Below are 22,580 nucleotides of genomic sequence, written 5' to 3'. Positions count from 1 at the left end.
ATAAACTAGAAAAATTACAATGTTGCATAGGAAAACCCCCTAAAGTAATTACTGAAGTTTATTTAGCAGAATATGCACCTTTGCTACTCTTAAGGTATTAGTGTTACAGTTTGTGTTACCCAATATTTTAAATAACCTGCCATCTTCAGCCTCACAGTTTAAGCCAATTATGCTAGCTTTTATTGTGCTCAAGATTGAATTAAAGCCAACAGGAAAATATCCCATGTCAACAACCCACTGATCCCAGATATAATACCTCAGTTCTTCTGCTCTATGTGTTCCAAAATAGCCATACAAAATGATGCACGATGGGTCCAGTGCTCTAAGATACAGAAATCAATTTCCATTCACAACATGATGGATGTAATAATGCATCTGCAACTTTTCTGAGAAAGCTTTGAATCTTGCAATATTTAATGATTTTTCATGGTTGCAAGGCAGAGGTTAAAACTGAGATGAATCAAAATCCATAAGGCAAATGATTACACCTTTCTTTTAACAAGCCTCAAGATATTAAAGACCATCTGATAATTTTTTGGCACCTGACTCTTGGCAGGGACAGCTCTTTTGCCTAAACTCTGCAAGAAGCTATGTAACAAGGAAAATCAGAAATAATGAAGAGGTCAACAACCCAAAACATGCTGTTGTTACAGAATAATATATTCTGAGATTTGGCCAAGAGCTCCATCAACAACAAAATTTAATTCCTTTCCTTTTCACTGGAATAATCATCTTTCTCCAAGAGTAAATAACCTTTATTGTTTCTTTAACTGCTTTCAATATATTGTTAAAACTGCTGCTATACTGTAATGCCAGTAAAATACTGTAAAACTGCTACTGGAAATAAGCTTTCTGAACTCCTGGCACACTTCAAATGACTGAAGGGATTAGCTTGTTGCCCTATGGTTTTCCACAAGTTTTCACACACCATGCTATGGTTTAATCCTCACTAACTATCAAAAATTCATATTCAGGCTAATGGGTCTAAAAACAACCAGATCTGGAGTTTTTAAAGAGCCTCCGGAATTTTCAAGGCCAACTCTCTTTGCAGTGCCTCAGGAATCATCAACCTCTTTGGCAATAAAGAAAAATAAAAACATAGATGTAAACTTATGATGTCAGCATCTTAAATCAAAGGAAAACACAACAAAACCAGCTGTAAAAATAGTCGCAAAAAGAAGAGTGGTCATGGAGGAGTTAAAAAAACCTACACAAATTCTAAAGCATATATTATGGCTTCTCATTTCAGGCGTGATACCACAAATTTTAATCATGCAAAGAACTGCTTTGTTTCCTCATCAAAAGATAGGGAACTAGAGGGAAGTTTTAGCTCATTTAACTCATTGTTAATGACAGTGCAAGAATTCTTTCATCAAAATAATTTAAAGTAATGTATTCATTCCTTTATATCTAATTAAAAATATCCTGGAGGGCAAACCCAGATAAACCCACAGTCACCTTGGTAAAGATGGGTTAGGTTAGGTCTCAAAATGCAAACCCCATAGGCTGCTGAATACAGGATGAGAGATGGGATGGAGAAAGTCTGCACACAAGAATCTGCACCAACTCGCCACAGAAAACAGCTCTGCCAAGACTGTTCTTTTTAAGTGTGTGGGACTTGGCGATAAGAGTAAAGGTGGAAATCACAATTATTCAAATTTCCTGACCATTCCCCTTCTCTAGAAGTTAGCATGGAAAGAGAATGAAAGAAAAATTGCAAGTAATTCCAGTGCTGTTCACCACTGGAAGAAAAACAAATGCCTTCCAACTCCATACAGGACTGCGCGAGTCCAACCCAGTGACTGAATAACTGAACTGGACACGATTTGAATCAGGCTCCAAAGAAACAGTTGAACTACTTGAAATGCAATGTTGACTCCCCAGCTTTTTATACGCCAGAATGGTCCTTTAACAAACTAGCAATATGAAGAGACAAAGTTATGCTTAAATAAAGCAGAAGTCACAGAAGAAAAAAGTCAATTAAATACTAAACTGTTTAATTTCTCAAACAAATTAAATACAATGGAACATTAAATATTTACTTTCTCTTCAAAAAAAAAGTAGCGATCCTGAAAAATCATTCTCCAGAGAGCAAAGTTTTCACTCTATTCTTACAAACAAAACTTTACTTTTTTGGTAACAAACTTCTTAAGACCTCTAGGTTTATACAACTAAACAGATGAAGTAGCTTGACTGGTTTAAAATACAAATATGCATTCTGATATGTTTGCATGTATATGATTTCCAGGGGTTTTGTGGGTGCCTGTCAGGACTTCTCTAGATTCATGTTTATATTGGCCAAAGACTTGACCATGTTGGCAAGACAACCACCTTCCCGGTGGCTCTGAGCTGTTAATTAAGTTTAGACGTACTGTGAAATAATACTCTGATGAGTAGGTTATGCAAACTCAACTAGGGGAAGGATTGGAAAGCAGGATTGAAATCATCATCATCACCATCAGATATACTCCGAGATGTAGATCACAAAATCATAAGTTTTGTGTTCAAGTAATGAAAGCATCAAATAAAATGCTTGATTACAACAGCTTATGGAAAGGATAATATTAGATATCTTAAATTGCCAATCTATTTTCATCTGATATACATTCTACTGTACTGTTCCAAAAATTTGAAATTTTAATACAATTGTTATTCCAATTTTTCCCCTCCAGCACCTCCAGAGCTTTATTATCTTTAATCAAGGCAGCTGAAATGTTCCTAAGGACTACAACATTCACCTCACTGCTTTCTCCTTCAAGAAAGATCATCTATTGCGCCTATTACCTGCCCTGCATATTGTCCACCGTTTTATGGATTAAATTCACGGTCTTCTGAAACCCTGATTGTTCTACCCTGGCATAAGTCAGGCACAATCTCATAAGTACAACACACTAGGATGCATCATTGATATAAAACACAGCTACTACATTTCAAAGGCTTTTATTTCTTTTTATTTCCAACTGATATCAACCAATCACTGCACCTACCCATGGGTATCATATTCTGCTTTTGAGAGTAGCAACACAGAAATAAATAACAGAATTTTAGAATTTGTATTACAAAACTGACCACAGGACATTTCTTCTAACACATGACCATTTTTTCTGCACATAGATCTAGCAGGCAGCCCCAGAAGCAGTTATATGTGTTATAAAGTATTGCTTTAAATATATCATTCTTCAGACTGTATACATTTTAAAAGGTAAATGAAAATGTAAATGAAAATTCATGTACTCGTGTACTAGAAAAATACCAAGAGAAAGCTAGAATAAAATGAGGCGTATCAAAAAACCCACAATTTTCAACAATTTACTTGATTTTGCAAGTTACAAAGCCAATTCTTGGTTTTCCAATTATATTCTAAACAAAAACTGTCGACAGTATCAAATAAGTATTTTGACCTTCTTATCTGTCCTTTCCACATTACTAGGGACATTTGCCATCTCCTCCATCTTCCTCCACTGCTTTCAGCTCCAGACACTACTACTTGCCTGCATTCCTCACTGTGAAAGCCTCCCCACCTCCCGTTTGGGGCGATACAGCCCCAGTATTCACCTCGCACTGTGCTGTCCCAGTAGCTCAGAGGCTGAGAGCTGGAATAACCAGGGAGAGGAGGATATAAGAAAGTATCCTTGAGTAAAGGAGCCGTGCTCCTTTCCCACTTGATAAGTAGGTTTGTTAACTTAAAATTTACTATCAGTTACCTAAATTATAACCAGAAACTCCATGGTTTTATCTGTAGATTGACAGATTTTGAAACAAATGTCAATCTACAGACACAGCTCCAGATAAAACCATGGAATAACAATAAAAAATACTGTAATTTTATCCTTCATATCTTCTCTCTATAAAATATTATATCAATACAATTTCAGTTCATTATTAAATTTGAAGTGACTTTTTTCACAATTTTCACTTTTTTCTCAGGAACCCTAATAGAGTTTTTTTTCTCAGGAACCCTAATAGAGTTTTTTTTTTTCTCAGGAACCCTAATAGAGTTTTTTGTTTGTTTGCTAGCTTAAGGTAAGGCATAACAGAAATCTTATTTTAATAAAACTCAAAAAAACTGAACAAATTTTCAAGATATGAATAACATTAAGCAGATTCAAAATGCTTTAATAAAGGTACTTTGAGAGGGGGGAAGGTTACCTAAGGTTTTTCTACTCTTAATTCTGTGTTAATTTACCACTAAATTCACTAAATAAGTATAAACCAGCACTCAATACAGTGCCTTATCCACCAGACTACTTCTGTATCATTCAGGTAAAGAACAGGTCCATGTTGCTGACCAGGATCACTATCAGGAATATTACTTTTCACAGTATTACAGTTCCATTGCTTTTGCATCAGTGAAACTCACCCTCTTAAAACATAAACAAACTGCTCATTCGCAAAGTGAGATTCACCGAGTTAAAAAATTAAGTTGTACAGATCAGAAATGTAATCACGGGAGACAAGCTCTGAGAGTTTTTCAATCACTGTGGGGCTGCATCAATTTAAAGTCATGTTACATTAAAGAGAAAAACGTCTGGGAAAGTCTCCCAGTTGTCACTTTAGATTAGATTTGTTGTTGTTATCAGACTGTGCATTTTGTAGGCTTTTTTACATTTTAAAGATATTGCCTCATGCAGCTACACAGTGCATAAAGAAACATGTAACATACATTTTTTTTAATCAGATTGCCTAGAGATTAGACTGTTAATTTGTGCACACGCCTAAAAAAAAAAACCAAACATGCACGCACATCTTCTTGAAGCCTATTAACATTTAAACTTAAAACTACCTTAGAGTCACAGGGAAGCCACCCAGCTTAACTTTGCTTCACAGAAAGGCGAACAGAAAGTTTCAGTTCTTCCAACAATAAAACAGAACACGTTATGGAGAACTGATGTTGCTGGTCATCTCAATTGCATTTTTTTGTTGCCTAAGTAAATTTTCAACTACATTAACGGATTTGCTCATGTAACCTACATTATTTCTGTTGCAATGGTTCTCAGAATTAGGCCCTCATATCAGACAACTGCACACCATGCAGAAGTTTCAGAATTTACCTACATAAAAATAAAATAAAAGAATTTTAGTTCATTTCTGCATGATTTCAAGCTGACCTCTGATTTATTGCATTTACCAGAGCTTCAGATAATTCTCTTAATTACTCTGATTGTCAAGCTGTCATGTAAAGGATTCTTGAACATTACTGCATGTATTCATGTTGTCAAATACCGTCTCACGCAGACAAGTGTAGCAGAAATCACTGAATGTGTTGCTAGACATTACTGTTTCAAGCAAATATTCAAAATAATATTCATACAGCATAATGATTTTGATTTGAATTGCATGGAAACATTTTAGATATTAAAATTATAGCTGCTAATATGAAGTAGGGTTTTTTCTTATACAACTTCTAAGTCTAGTATTTCAGTAATCATTTCTGAAAAATTAATTTTGCAGTCTAAGTTCAAATATTTACAGGATGCTCTTTAAATCAAATACACACCTTTGATCTAGACCCTAACTTTTTGAAATTTGGAAGGCATAATACCAAAGTGTTCATAATATGCAGTATCTTCCTTCTTGCAATTTTCGACGTGGTAAGAAACATTCAAAGACTTTACTGAAGAGGAAAGAAATTAAAAACTTGAAAAATGCAACAGTAAATTGACAGCATATGAGCAACATCCATACTGGCTTCAGCAACATCAGCCTACCAGAGTGAGCAGCTATGCGGTATTTGGGTGTTGGCAAAAAAAGCCACTCCCAGACTTCTCAGGTGCCACAGAGGTACCAAATGGGCCAGGCTAAACCCAACCTCTAAGAAAGATCCTTCTGCTCCAAGAGAAGCCAACGCACCAGCAACGTATGGCATTTTTAAGTTTACCATTTACTTGAGACCTACCACATTTATGGAAAAGAAGTCCAGAGATGTCCCAGCGACTGACATCTAAAAATAGTTAAAAAGTTTCAGACTCACTACGGTTTTTCTGAAGATGGACTTTAAGCCTTGTAAGGACCACCAAAAGTAAGAAGAATCTTATCCCAAAGCGTGACAGCTGTAACAAGCTATGTCTTAGAATAGTACATCTTTAATCTAACACCATAGCCCTAAATCTGTTCTGGTTCTACAAATGCCTCTAGTTATTTCATTTTTATCAGTGAAGAAAATGAAATAAGAAGTATTTCATACTTAACACCAAACAGACCATGTTATCCCAGAAGACGTGCTTAAATAATTTAGCTGTTAAAAGAATCTTTAACTATAAATGTACTAAATTCCAGTGCAAAAGATTAACTACAAAAGAAATTAACACTGCCTTAGGAAAGAGAGATAACATTTTTCTAAAGCATTTCTAAAGCTTTTTGATATGATATTTTTTAGAATTATATCTGGAGAGAACTAATATTTTTAAATGAGACTTTCAGAGCTGTTTAAATTGCAAAGTAACATTTGTGCATGTTCAAGAATTCTGTGGAACTTGTTTTGCTCCCATTAAAAAAAAAATCAGTACACCATCTTTACCCGTTTAAAAAATAAATACCTAGCAATCAGAATTTATCAATAAAAAGATATTCAAATAATATTCACCTAAAAAAATGTTGCTCCTGGTTCTATCAACAACTTTGTCACAACATATCAAAGCAAAATAACATTTTTTCCCCTCAACAGCTTAAAAGTTTCCAGGGCTTTATCGCCAGTCGAAGCAGTCTGTTTGCATTCTCCAATACAAACTGACAATCGAGTGATACAGTACATTAAAAATTCTCTGTAGTATTGACTGCCTGAAGCTGATGCTCCCTTGCTAAATGCAGTGCAGTTCAATTAACAGCTCTTCAATATACAATTTAATTTTTCTTTCATCTTGATCCACAGCCGAGCTTGAAATGAGAAATGCTGGAATAGATGTACTTTAAATATTGAAGCAAGTCCTTATAAATAAATCTATCAAACTTGCAATGATTTCTGTCATAACAGGACCAAATAGATGAACCTGAATGTCTGGGACTTTCAGGTTTGTGCATTGTTTTTCTCAGCCTCACAGGGCTGTGAATTGCTGGTGCAGGGGAGGGCTCCCAAAACTCCCCCAAGGAGTGGAAGAGTTTTTCCCTTACTGCACCATTCTTAGGGAGTAGAGGAACACCTTTCTGCTGCCAATTTATAAAGTAAATCCTTTCGCATGTAAAAATCCAACTTATCACTAATGTCACCAGAACTGACTGCCGAATTTTTAATATTTCTCTCATTATTTAAAAAGGCAACAAAACAGAGAAGTGCACGGCACCAGTTTCCATTACCAAATCTGCATTCAACTGGGAGGCAACCAATTATGGATTGAAAAACTAAATATTTAATGCATAACTACTACCCTGGATACCATTTTTCCCCCTGCTGTGTAAGCGTACATAGTACACTTCAAATTTTCTCTAGGTAGTCATGCCATTTCACAGAAAAGTGTAAGGTTAATTTAACCAGGACGTAATGAAATATTGCATTTCAAAGTTACTTTAAGTGGGACACTGCTGAAGGAAGCTATTAATATCTCTTACAGTGTGCATGCTCAAGGAAACATTGTGAATCAGCTCATTTCTCATAGGTATACTATACAGCTTTCAAAATGGTAGGATTTACTACCGTTCATCAGAAAGGAAAACACTATTTTGAGCTAGAGGCATTTTCGACTCTTTAAACGTATTCACAAAAACAAACTTGACAACACTTAGTGCCTTAGGTAGCAGAGCAGCACTACTGACACGGAAGGCTACCAATCAGCGTGAGGTGAGTGACAAAGCAAGAGAGGCTTCACCGAGTGAACATAAGCAGCGTTAGAAGAACAGTAATCAGTTTCAGATGAATTCAGTCAAATTGCCTTTTGTCAATTTATACATTAATGCATAGTGAAATATATAGGTTTACCTCATTTGTGTCCACGCTTATAACGGTATTAGCTGAGATGCTGAGGTTTTATTCTTAATTGTTATACTTTTTTCTTCATGTATTTTTAATCATCTTACCTGCATTATCACTTTGAATGCTGAAAAAAATCTTTATAACATTAACCGGTCTCATTACTGCCACCATTTCCTTTTTCCCTTCATTTCTAGTCCTACATTTAAAAAAATATATCTCAGTACTGTATTTTAAATTGTCACAAAAATAACATTCAGCATTTACAGTAATTAACTCATCATTACTTCGAATAACTACACTAATTGGTATGCTCTACAAACCTGCAACACTGCAGAATTAAAAATAAACATAACAAAGATATAATTTACAACTAATCTATACTTACAATTAAAGTTAGTTTCAAGATTTATTTCATTCTATTATTTTTTATTAGCTACAGCAGACAGTAAATGGGGTGTACCACGTTCTGCTTTGCAAACACCTAGATTATAAAACATAATTACACAAATTAATTAGAAATGAGTACATACATTCATGTCTTTGTTTGTAACCATAACATGTTAAACATGACTACATTAATGAGCAGTTCTTAAAAATTATAGGATAGTATAACCATGTAACATATTAAAGCTCCCTGACCACACAAGGCATAAATGTCACCCTGGCACAGAGAGGGTCACCACCACTTAAATTCTCCTGATGTCCTATTTTGAGGTTGCAGGTAGTATGCAGGTCATTCTTCTACAGAGCAGATTAGCAGTTCTGTGAGAACTCTTAACACCCAATGTACCATGGCAGAATACAAGTCCAGGCTGAAATTTCCCCTGAGCTGGGTCCTGTACTTTCTTCCCCATCTATTCTCAAGAGTTCTCTTATGTCTAAGGGCCTGAAGTCCCTTCAGTTCTGCCCACTGACTGCACACTTACCCTTTCATAAAGCTCAATGCTTACAGGAACATAACTATCCTAAGGATTTTTACCCTTCTTAAAAATTTGCTTCTAAACACTCTATGGGACCAAAAGTTATTAGACAAGGGTGGGCAGATACAGTGCCTTGGTTCCCTGGGAAATCAGACTAGAGATGACTCTCCAGAAAGCAAGGAAACAAAGTCATTTGTATGTTTTCTTTTAAAACCAAACAAAAAGAGTGTTTGTTTATTTGCTGAGACCAGATCTGTACCTGCTGCACTTTCCTAGCAGTGTTTATTATTACAAGTATACTGCTACAGCATTTCAAGTATGCATAAAGCTTACATCAGCAAGATGCATTTATTTCAGTTCCACCATGGCAAAATAAGGGATATTAACCATAAGCTTTTTTTAGCAATTTAATTGCATCTACATAAAGAGCATCTACCAATACAACTAAGCTGGATCAGATATGCCTCACCATTCTACCATGTTGTCAAAAATCTGTAGTGTAAAACTCATCTAAGATCCCCGTTGAAGGTGCCTAACATGGTGTGGTTAGGACCATCAAGTACAAATAGCTCTTTGTCATCACAACCGACAAATATTCAAGGCCTAAGAGACCTAAAGATGTTTCAGTTAAAACCAAACTACAGTCAGATCACAACGTGTCCCTTACAAGAACTAGGGAATACCAGAAGACCAGAACTACCCTACAAATTGCATAGCTGGCATCTGTGTATGAGTAAGGATTTAGAGGACCTGAACAAGGCATCTGCAAAGTACAAGTCTAAGGTAAAGACATCCTGATTTATTTTCTTACTCAAAATTAAAATAACAACAGTTTTGATAAGCACACTTATGAAAATACAAAAGTATTTAGTTATATATTTTATGCTAATTTTTCCTTTATTCTTTATATGCTAGGATCAGCTATTCAAGATTTTTTTAGGTGGTTCAAGGCTTGTTTTGCATGTCTCCAGCAACAACAAACTAACAAAAAACTACCTCAAACATTCCTTTCATTGCATTAATTCAATACTTCTATTCGATAAGCAAAGTTTATTGTTGAAGTTAATGCTGTATCTCGGTGACCTCAAATGAAATATGGGAAAGAACAAGTTTAGCACACTAGTGCTTATTTTTATATACTGAATAATAAAGCTGCTTCTGCAAAATGATGCACTGAGTATCTTTATCGGGACCAAATTAATAGCACTTTAGTGCAAAAATCGGAACATTTAGATTGTGTTTTCGATGTAATTTTTCATTATGAACATCCCCTCATCAACAGAGTGCTATTAAAGGAACAAGAGTTGCTGTTTAGAAAACAGAAAGAAAGTGTTTACCTGCTCACTGTAGGGGTAGCATTATATCTGATTCACTCTGGTTCAGAGTTCTCACGTGGCAAGTCACAAGTAAAAACCAAAATGAATTTTTAACAGGACAAATTGCAGTCAGAAGTAATGCATGCTTTCCCCTCTAGCACAACCGGGAAAGCACATATGTGAAGCGCTTCCTTCCAAGACATAAAACAGAAAGGAGCAAAATAAAGATTTTTAAATTACCTCACTTTGTAATGAAAGGGTAGTTATATCTTGTGTGTACTCCCTCAACATAGCCCTAATAAATCTCAGTAACACAGTTCCAGATTCAAAAAAAAAAAAAAAAAAAGCACAGGAGAATACAATCACCTTTCCATGTTTGACATTAAATAACACAAATTATGGCGGATATTGGCAGATATCTCAACGCTTGCAAATTAAGTGTGGACAAATGGCTGCAGACATACAGCTAAAGTTCTGCCCCTTAAAAACAATCTTCGTGCATATGGATATTTAGGGTCTGATCCAAACTCCTTAAAGCAACAGAAAATTAGTATTTTCAGTGGGCTTTGGAAACAGACTTTTAAGAAGATAAATATACATTCTTTTGAATAGCAGCACGCAGATATACCTTAGATTTACAGCTTCTTATTAAATTAAGCATCATAATATATTATCAGCACAATGGTATCATGTCTATTTACCCTAATGCCTTAACCAACTGAGTTAAATAAGGAGATAGATAATAAATCATCTTATTCATACAAAAATAAATATGTCTGGTACAAAGGTTTCAATTATTAGGTTGTGAAATTACCTAAAGAATCACGACCATTTTGCACGCCACTTGGACCACTTTCTCCTTGGACACATGACAAACAATAGTTCTCATCATGCATTGCTAAAATGGAGATTTTTCAAAGAAAGCAGTGTAATTTCTCGCAGCTAGCACTAAATATCACAAAGTCAGATAAAAGATAAAGTAGCAGGCGATTAAAGAGGAGTCCAGGGTATCAAGCAAAGTCCAGTACTCTTCTCTCCCCAACTCACCCCCTCCACAGAAAATTATCAGGATAAAAGGGAACTAAAGGATGAGGAGAAATTAGAAAGGACAGTAAAATAAGCAAAAAATATGATGCTTTGGCTTCATAGTAATAAAAGATTTAGAAATACCATTGACAAGTAAACAAATTAATAGTACCTTTTGAGCACTCTACTTAGCAAGTCTACTTTCTACACATCTTCTGTATTCCTGTTGAACTCCATCTATGGTTGTTTTATGTCATTGATGCTGCTCTGTAGTCATATAAGCCAGATAATTATCTTCAGTTTGATAAGCTATTGTGGATCATGAAGCAAGTGCTTCTTCTGATGCCCTCACATTAGTCCATTGTCACTGTAAAAAACTATTAGTGATCCAGCAATGAGCTTTTTTTTTTTCTCTTTTTTTTTTTTCTTTTCTTCTTTTTAATGCATAACAATTATGCAGAGTCGTACTACACTGTGCTGGAGTTGCTATTTTCCTACTCTACTATATTCAGTGTTACAGCAGAACTGATACAGACCTTAACATTTTTGTCTTTATCAGCAAGTATTTAAACATTATCACACTGTCACAGTGCTGCACATACATGCAGTAGTTTCAGAAGTAGGAAGAAAAATAATCTCTTTACATTTTCTTCCCCATACTAAGCTCAACCAAGAAAAGTTCCTCTACTTCAAAAGACTCATTTAACATATTGGCAGACTGGTTACAAGTCTAAGAAAACAAATAAATCTCAAAGAACCAATTCTTCACATTGCAGACTGTGTGACCCATCAAACTAAACTCTTTGGGATCTGAAAACATTTATAACTCCAAAGGCATAAATACTCACGAATATCAAAGACATCTCTTTGGTTTAGTTTTAATTTCTGAGCAATTTTTAGAGAAAAAGCCCATTTCACAATCATAAGTGACACAGAAAGCCAAGAAAAGAACACAACACATACTGGGTTAGCAACAAGTGTGCATTTCACTTAACAAATAAGACTACATTTTACTATGAAGCACTCAGTTTCTTTGAAGTGTTAGAAGACCTACAACCATTCAGTTATTGCCAGCTAACATACTGTTTACAACTAATACTAACAGATACTCCATCCTGTTCACTTCTGATAATGAAATAAACTAATAAAGTTGGGTTTTTTACTGTGAAAAAAATCAGTTACATGGAAATCTATGAGATATTGAACATGAGCATTAGTTTTTTCTTTACTTTTTATAAAATTAAAGCAAAGAACCAATTTGGGGACAAAAATGACCCACTGGATTTCACCATGACTTTCATAAGAAATTATCACAGTACATATTAAATCATTAGCAAGACACAATGCTGCCTGTTAGTTTTAAAATGCAGAGAATGAAACTCATTGCAGAAGCAAAAGAGGGCCAATAATATAATTACAACACGGTGCCTGTGCAGTCTGAGTTAATGCCGTTATTTGACATTGCAAGGCTATGCCTTCTCCCATGAGCCCCACTGGAGACAAGGTTCACTCTAATTGGTTCCAAAGCACAACCTACCAACAACAGCCTTCCTCCGGCCCAGGAATGGTAATTTCCACACGACTGTAAATAGTGTTTGCAAACAATACAAACACGGTAATAAGAGGCTAGGTGGGTAATTAATGTGGTTACAAAGCAGCTTATTTGCATTTTTATTTAAAACTGCTTTCTTTAAAAAGCAGCTCAGATTTCTTTTTGCAAAAGGAGCCTTGGTTAAGGAATAGAGCAGTAATTGCTCTCTTTAGGGGTTCTTTTATACATCCTTTAGGGAATTAGAATGAAAAGATAAGCAGAATTATAAAGGGAATCATGTAAAATATGAAATGCACTATAAACACTTAGTACTGTATTTACCATAAGCTAAGCTTGTCTTCTTCATTAATGGAATATATTACAAGCTTACGTTACAATCAGATTAATTGTGAAGATGGTTATAAAAAGAATTATAACCGGCCACTTCTATTCCCCCTCTCCTCTCCCAGAACTGACAACCAGAAATCCAGTGATAGCAGAACTCGGTTTATGTAAGAACACATCTACCCGGACTATAGTAAGTAAGTTTTCAATGTCAACAGCACTAAATAGTTTTAGAAAACAGATTCTGAGAGAGAAAGATTCAGAAAAAGATCAAACCCAAGTTGCGCTAGTATATGTAAAGTACCAGTGAAAACCAAACTTCTCTGCACCCTGTAAGCTGAACTCAAGTCAACATACAAAGGATACGATTCTTTTTAAAGACAGACATCTACAGACAGGTTTTTAATATTGTTGAGTAAACAGTATTTCCTAATGACATTTAATTGAAGACTGAGCATGAAGTGTAGTTTAAAAGGGGTTATTCTGGTTTTTATTTCTGTTTGGGGGTGTGTCTTGTTAAAAAGCTCATACTGCATTGAAGTAGCATTGTTACAAAGGTTTACGCATGGTAGGTATTTTGTGACTCACGTTTCCAGACTAAGAACAGCAGGGCTGTGCTAAAGAAATAAATCACCAAAAAGATCACCTCAACATTTCTATGTATAAAATTCTGCTGACTGGAGGAAAAAATTAAGGAATTGTAAGATACTGTGACTTCTTTCAAAATTACATTTTAGATTTTTTTTTTTTTTAAATACGTGTAGCAGATGTTGGAAGGTGAACAGAATTATGAGAGCAGAAGTAATTCAGTCAACTCAAAAGACAACTTCGTCTTCACTGGAGGAAATCATGGCAAATTCACTAACTATGTTAAAACCTTGCAATCTCATAGCTATGAGAGTGCTCTGTTGGTTTCTATCAGCTGTCTACAGCATTATGAATTCATACATTAGCACAAAATTTCAATCCAGCCTAGAAATCCAAAATTAAAGACAGAATGCAGGGCAAACCATATGTTCCAGACCATTTATTCACCACCTTATTCAAGCATATTTTCAGGAACAATGAATCTCTTGTACAAGGCACAAAACCAAAAGGGATAAAGCGACCAGACCATCACAAAAAAATTAAATTGATTGAGCCCCCCCATCCCCCTCAAAAAAAACCAAAAAACAAAACAAAACAAAACAAACTCCCCCCCGTAAAAAAAGAAAACCACTCTGGTTCTATTCCACCACAGTTAATAAACTCTGGCCATTCTGAAGGAAAGAACATCTGCAGACTAAATAATAGTCACCATCAGGACAAAAAGTCTGTAATTGGCAGGTCAGCAGGGTCTTGTGGAATTCAAATGTCTGAAAGTCTGTGCCCCTGCAGGATTTTTTTTTTTTTCCCTTTTCTTTTTTTTTTTCTAAACAGTCCTCATGTACTTCTTGCAGTAAGAAACCCTTTCTTTCTCTGGCATCTTGCCTTGTCCTAGGGATGGATGAAACCAGCAGTAACAACTGCAGAAGCTCTTCCATGATTTAATGAGGCTACAGTGAACTGCAAGATCAGAATGGCTTACAAACAGCAATGGACACCTTACTCAAAGGATATCACAGCCTCTTCCCTAGTACCGACGTAAAAACAATACTCACTTATCCATTCTTCTCAGGTACCATCATCTCTCCTAGCTATAAAGCTAAGCTGTTGGACCATCCTTTTCCTTCACCAGCACCCAGTTTTTCATTATTTGTAGAAATCTTTCTGCTTGCCTTATCTATGTTTGTAAAGAAGTCACAGTTTATTTCAACATGCTTCATTATACGGGTTTTCCTCATATCCGAGAAAAAAAAATGAAGGAAAACAAAAATTTCTGCCTTTTACAGAGTAGTTCCATCATTCATATTACCAGACTTTTTAAAAATGCCATTTCCTACACATGTAAAAATTCCACAGTGCTAAACCACTTCAAATTCCCTTCCACATTGCTGGACATTACTAAACTTTCTCCTGCATTTATTACTTATATTATCACCATTAAAAAGTATTCTCTACTTAAAGACATGCTAACAACTTAAACCAGAAGCTTAACAACAAAATAAAAAACCAACACTACAAAATGTTGATGTCTATTTCCTTAATCTTCATTTAATAAATAAGAGCTGCGTTCCAAGAACACTTAGCACTAAATTCTTTGCTTGATACCACTTCAATGGAAGTCAATGTGACTGTGCAGCGTAGTGAGCATAAAGTATCATGAAAAGTAAATCTCTGCAGAGTCCAGAATTGAAGTGCCTTGGGCAGGGACCTAAGCTATTTTTACCATGCATTTTTCCTGTAAATTGTCATATACATACAAAGAATTAATACTAATGATCTTTGCTTTATGTAACCAAAATTCTGTACTTCACTGAGTACAGTATGGCAAAGATCAAAAACTGACTTAATATATCTGTAGTCCTTTTCAAGTAGATAAAAGCTAAAATATAACCACATTTTTAAGAAGTATTTTCTTTTTATCCATTTTCACATTTAGTATTCACTTTACTTTGAATCCCAGCCACCAATTGAACCAGAGTAAAAATATTTTCGAGAACACCATATTGAGAAATAAAATATACATCAAATTAATTGAACATTTTGAATTTATCCCTGTTTACTGGAAATATAAGCCATGAGGTCCTAAATGCTTGGAAAATGCCGACCAAATCCTTTAAAGCCTCCTGCACTCACTCACACTGACTGGCTTTATATTTCATAAATGTAATTACTTTAAAATATCAATGTATTTATCTTGATAATAAAACTCTATCTTTAGTACAGTAACAGTGCAGAGCTAACTACAGATGAAGACGTAGGTATGAAACAGTTCAGCTGTAGCCAGTACATCAACTAACTAAATGATATCAGTATTCAGAAGGATGCCCAACCCTGAAAGTTAGGGGCTTAACACATCTGCTATATAATTCAGACTCTGTTTTACAGTGGTTTCATTACTAACCATAAAAACTGTAACAGTGGAACTGTATAAACAAACTGAGCAGTGTTTTTACTGTAAAACATGAATGTAATATAAATATTTGCCTTTCCCTTTTCTCAGCATCTGTAATGACAGCAAATTCATGCCATATGTTTATAGTGTACAAAAAAATAGATCTCAACAATTCATCCATGTAAATGTTGGTTAAACTGTTTAATGCTTTTAACTTTGTGTGGGTTTTTTAAGCACAAAATTCCTCGCAAATAATTAAAAAGCCTCTTGCTCTTGTCAGTGGCTGCATTCACTGATTTGCAGCTATTTTTAGAGATAATCTGGCAGAAGAACTTGAAGATCACAGATTTCTCACTGATAACAAGATCAATAGCTCTGACAGGTTGAGACATGTCCACGTGGATGGTTACCGTCCCACTATACAAGTCTGCAAACTGAAAGAAATTGCCACCTCAGAACATGTCAGAAGACTTCGAAATACAAAAGCAACTGCTTTCCAGCTTCTCATATTAACAGAGTGTATTAGCAGACTGTATTACATTTAGTTTTTCTTAATGCTGTGTATGCATGCTACTACTGCTGAAACATTATGTCTACCATTATTTAACAATTCACTGTCCATCTGTATTTGGAAAATAACTTTGCAGCACACATCACTCTCTTAAGGTGTCTCAGCTGAGCAGATTACTCACAGGGACCTACTGAATTCTTGAACATTATGGCCAAAGTCTGGTCATACTTTCCTGCCGTTCTCAATCAGCTGTTACTAGCACCAGTACTGGTTAAGCCTTATACTATCAGTTCTCCACTAGTAACATAAGGTCCAATTTCCATTGCAACCACAGTTAATTAAAAAGATTCCTTCACTTCAGAAAGATCTGGAATACACCCTTAAAACAAACAAAAACAAAGCATTATAGTCAGCAGTGGCAATAATGCTTTAGTTTGAGTGTCTGTGGCTGCAAGTGAGACAAGTTGACACAGAATTTTTTTTTATTGCATTACCAGTTAGCTTAATAAAAGATACTGCCTCTTCCTGCAAGGCCTTTTCCCAATAGCAAGGTTTGGATAACTACTTTTATCTTGATTCTTCAGCACGGTCACTATTCAGATCACTGGAAGATGAAATATGTCTATACATTGCAGACTTTTATAACTGTATATTACACTGTGATGGCATGTGAGCCAATAATACATAGTTTTAGAACATCATGCTTTGAAACAATACAATTCTTTACTACAAAATAACACAATATCGGAAAGAATATTTTCACAGAAACGCATGTGCTCTACCGGTATGATATTCTGAAATATTTTCTATTTTGAAGAGATTACTTTCTAAGAGCTTTTATTTAGCACCAATTTGAAACTTTTCAGTTCTGTACTAACAGACTGTGGCTTCATTCAGTATTTACTACATCTCCAACGCCATCTTTTACACATTCTTCAGTTTTTTCCATAAAGGAAAATCTGCCACTAATCATGATGAGATGCCCTCCCTGAATCATTCACATAAGTTAATTCCAAGAACAGTTTATTGTGCTGGTTCTAGTGTACTCTTACATAGTCTTGGTACGGAAATCCTGTATTAATAGCCTGGCTGATTTACAGAAAAAGCTCACAAAATTAACATCCAATAGATAGAAAAGGAAATTTTATCTTCTGTATCAAGATTAGCATCCATTAGTATCAAGAGACTAAGACAGGAGAATATTTTACAGAGCTATTCTGTATTCCACGCAAATACACAAAAAATCGTAAACCAAGGACACCAGCGGAGACGAAACACTACATCAGAAATCAGTCCCCCTTCCTTGAGGAGGAAGCACACATAGTCGACACATGAAAACTGTTGCTCATGTTCTGTGTAAACATGCCCAGTTTGCCTCTCGTCTTTCTGTGCTTTGGAAGATTACAACTGGAATACAAAGACTCACTTACCAGGTTTTAATTTCATTCAGTTACTTAATCAGCAAGAATATAAATCACTCCTTAGGTGGAGAATACTTTGGGGGACAGGAATACAGCAAGGAGTCACATTTATTTTGTTGGTTTTCTTCACAGCCATTCTCTCTTCTCTTGTCACATCTCTACCTTATAAGTTCCTACATATAAAGGAAACCCAAATTTTCTTTTTATAGTTTAATCTAATCTTTGATGTAGCTGTAGGCTTAACACTGAGGAATAATTACTAAAGAAACATTATACTTTTTATGAAATATTAAACTTACAATTTATCTTTTAATATCTACTTCAAAGACTATTTGACAGGAATAAATAAATGAGAGCTTCTTGGCAAGAAAAAACTGTGATTTATGAAATATTTTATTCATTCATATTCTTAAGTATTTTCTTGAGAATACCACTAACATCTGGAGCTACACAGTCTTATCCAAACATTCTGCTCATACTCAATTAGAAAATTATATCAATAATAATGTAAAATAAATTACCTAGCTTCTCTTCCTGGAGCATAGATTTCAATGTTCGTCAGAGCAACTATGTGTACAAACAGCACTGTAGTGTTTTTCATTAAGCCTTAAAGTCAATTAAGCTACGAATTGGAACAATCATTCCTCCTTTGCAAAGTATTGATATTTTTTCTTGGCTGCTTTCGGGCCTTTTCACTACTCAAGGAGAGATTTATGTTTGACAATTTCTTTCTGATTAAAATGAATCATAACTCTAGAATTCTAATTTCCTCTTTTCTGAGCAAGAAATTATCAAACAGTTTTAAACTGATATTGAATGTCATCGTGCGTGAACAACATTCATTTTCAAGATATAAAATGTAAAGCTATACTGATTTCTCTTTTTATCTGCTTCTTTTACATACTTTGTCTTCCTTCTCTTTCTATATATACACATGTATGTATATAAAACTTTAGATTGTACCAATATAATCAACTATACCTTTCTATAAAAATTATATTTGACAGACTAGCTAGACCAGTTACATTAAAACTTGTCACAAAGCTTTACATAAGGCAATTACCCTCTATTAGCAAAATTCTGCTGTAGTTTAGAAAGAAAATAACTGGAATACTGCAGGTTGCAAACTAATGTCAGTTATCTAAAGTAATTAGCAAGTTTATATGGGTAATCCCTACTCAAATGGCTCAAGCTCTATAAAAGCGCTCTTTAGACATAAATTGTTAAAAAGAAAGTTTTCTGAATTTGTCTCCAACAGCCAATTAAGATCAGTTTGAATTTGTTTTTTAAACATAATGGCAGCTAATCTGAAAAATCTTATTTTCTCTCATTATTCCTCCTGTTTTCTCTAAATCTTAACAATTGGATTTTTCCAAGCCATTTAGCTGTCCCATTTTCTCTTTATAAGCTTGATTTTCAGCTTTCACTAAAAGCAGACTGAAACTCGGTTTTTTTGCCTAACAACTTATTTAAAAGTACAACAGGCCCAAAGAAGAGCTGTCTTTCTGCAGACACTCAGTTTATGGCATTCCAGACAAGGATGTCACAAACAGATGCACTAAGGGAACAAGCTGGATGGTTTCCTAACTGTATATATATAGCGCGCATATATATATATATATGCTGTACTTTATTTTTAACTGCTGCATTACAGTAGGTTTGATTTTAGGGTTTTTTTGTTTTGTTGTGGTTTGGCAGTGTTGGTGATTGGGTTGTTTTTTTTTTTAAGAATTGTATTTTTTCCCATATATATTTCAGGCTTTATTTAATACAGACCATCAATTAGATAATTGTATCAAAACTTGAAATACTAACAGTTGTTTCTTTTTACATTTTTAATTATTTTGTCTTCTTGCAAAATAAGTGGAACCCTCTTTTGCATCAGAAAACAAAAAGCATGAAAAAGGAAATAGTCTTTGTCGGACATTTAAACCTTGAGTACTAAACCATACTGTCCCACAGAAAAGCCAGAACAGGATACACATCGCTTTTGGTAATATACATCTTATTATAGAAATACCAATTTTATTACCAACGCGGTACACTTACGACATGTAAACACACTAGAATTCAATATGGCAAAGATTTTTTTAGTCATAAAAGTATAGTTCATGCAAATTAGATGAAAATGGGGTTCGTACATTCAGTTGAAGAATAGAAACATATTTACCAGATTTCCGCCCCTCAAAATATTGGAGGAAGACAGTATTTACAGTGCAACTCAGACCTAATCTCAAAAATTTACAAGAAAACATAAAACAAGTAGGTAGCACTATTGTTGCCAATACTACCTGCGTAACATGAACACAAGGCTTTTTAAGGCTGCATCCTAAACAGCTGTATTTTTTTTTTAAATTGGTTCCAAATTTAAAAGTAAACCAATTGCCTTTCAATAATTTTGCTTTCCCTAGGAAACAAGGGAGACAAAATACTGTGGATGCTTTGAAGTTCTTCATAGCAGGCTAGTTGCAGCTACATATTGAGAATTCATCTGAACCATATAAAGAGGTTGTTGACATTTTTCTTAAACTCTTTCATTTGAGGAAAGAATTTTCAATTAACAACTTCCTGCTCCATAGTTACACCTATAAGCTACAAATTAATATTTTACATCAATATTTTAATATTAGTATCAATCAATCAAATTAATCTTTGTCTCTTTGTTTTCAGTAGCTGACTTTGGGGCAGGTTTTTGTGTTTGTTTTCCTCAAGACTGCTTACAATTTGATGTAAATTTTAAGCATCTTGTAATTCATCAACTAATTCTCTCCTGGTTACACACTCCAAGTAATTAAAGTTCAGTAATAACTTATTCTTTCTGCTCCAGCACCTGCATTTCATTTGTTTATTTTCCCAGAGTCATAAATCTGAAGGACTGTCAAAGTGCCATAATATTAGTGCAATAATCAAAGTTAATTAGTCCCTCTCAATAAACAACAACAAAGCCATTACAAAGATGCATTGAAGGTTTTCCAGCTACCCAGTTTACAGATGAGATTCTTTTCTGAACAATTAGAATTTGAAAACTGTTAGTAAATAACTGTAGTGTTTCTGAAGTAATTTGACCTTCAGTGATCTTCATTCAATTAACAATTCATTAACTTTTGGTGAGATAATATAGGTATTAAGACAAGTACTCCTGAACTCCCATTGCCTTCAAAGTGCTCAGAGATATGCTTAGAATTAAGGGGGCAATGGGATATTTTTAAAATAAAAGGTACTCAGTACCGCCTTATTTTAGTTACATAAAAAAACATACATGTAGCCATATTTAGCTGGACTGGGACTACTAAATTCAAAAGACAGAATATCACCAAATCGAGTTCTCTTGAAAGAGAACGGACAGATGAACTTTAAGCAACACACACTTTGCTTGCCCCTGTTGGAATTCTCTTGGAATTCCATGCTACTGAAATAAAAAACAAAAAGAGAGCTTTAATGTGAAGTACTGAAGGGGAAAGGTCGATATTTTTCCCTCCCAGTCCTTTACTGTAAATCATTATCATCTGGGCAAGAGAAAAAGGCCAAAATCCAAAGACTGTTTCTTGAAGAAACTCGTGGTTACAAAAATCAGCAATATTATAAGCATCACTTATTTGGAAATACTTACTTGTAAATAAGAAGTTTGTTTTGCACTAATAAATATTATAATTATCTGTAGACTACTTATGTGTAAATATTAATACTACTGAGTGCTCTCCCATATCATCTAGGAACAGCTGAAATATTTTCAGAGCTTGGGAAATAAAGCTAAAACACTCATCACTAATTTTAGCAGGAAAGAAATAAAATTCCGAGAATCTGATCCTGCAGTTTATTATTCAAGTAAAGTGTATAGGACTGTATCAACAGATTATCTCCTGGAAGCCAGCAGTCATAGCAAGCTCAGACAAAAGTAGCCTGCAATCCTTACTAGCAAGTAAATGATTGTGGGAGGAATAAATTAAGAACACTGAATAAATTTTAATAAGGGCCTTAGAAGATTCTCTCCCCCCCCCCCCCCCAAAAAAAAAAAAAAAAAAAGGAAAGGAAAGGGGGAAGTTAGGAGTCAAAGAGAAACAAGAGAATAGACAGTACTCAAGTGCTTGTATTTGCATGACAAAATGAAAAAAATGAAAAAAAAAAAAAGAAAGGGAAGAAATGGGAAGGGAAAAAAACTGCCTGGCAGCAGTGCTGTTGGGCCTGAGACAGGAAAGAAAAGGAGGGAAACATTCATGGTTTTGAAAAGTGTAAGAATGATCCTCTGAAATCTCTCGTAGTGTAAAAACTATGGGCAACATAATGACTGTCTCTAATATCCGAGTGTGTACATTCTCCTTCAGTTAGTTACACACTTTGGTTCTGGAAATGTCCTGTCCTATGAACTATGAAACATGCCTCAGTGGTTCTTTCAAACATTTTTGCCCTTACAAAGCATCTGTATGTAACATGGATAACAGCACGTCAAGCCTTGCAGTCCAATACAGTCATATGAAATGAAAAATCTCTATCACTTATATACCAGCGACTGAACAGGATATTACAAAATAAGACAAATGCCTTCTTCCTTAGATTCTTGCACAGTAGCACAATATCTATTTAACTGCTTATACTGCACAAAAGACTTCCCATCTTGAAAAACATAGCTTAG

At 34.8% G+C, this 22,580-nt stretch overlaps 1 protein-coding gene across 2 annotated transcripts in view; it reads right to left on the bottom strand.

Annotated features, from left to right (window-relative positions):
* Positions 1-22,580, bottom strand: part of WWOX (WW domain containing oxidoreductase) — a gene marked incomplete at its 3' end in the record, with an annotated part of 535,942 nt that overhangs the window by 482,174 nt on the left and 31,188 nt on the right. The gene's annotated exons all lie outside the window — the stretch shown is intronic.

Source organism: Platalea leucorodia, assembly GCF_965183815.1.
Source record: "Platalea leucorodia genome assembly, chromosome: 8".
Classification (NCBI taxonomy): Eukaryota; Metazoa; Chordata; class Aves; order Pelecaniformes; family Threskiornithidae; genus Platalea; species Platalea leucorodia.
The sequence above is the reverse complement of the archived record's forward strand: the minus strand, read 5'-3'. Positions and strand labels throughout refer to the sequence as shown.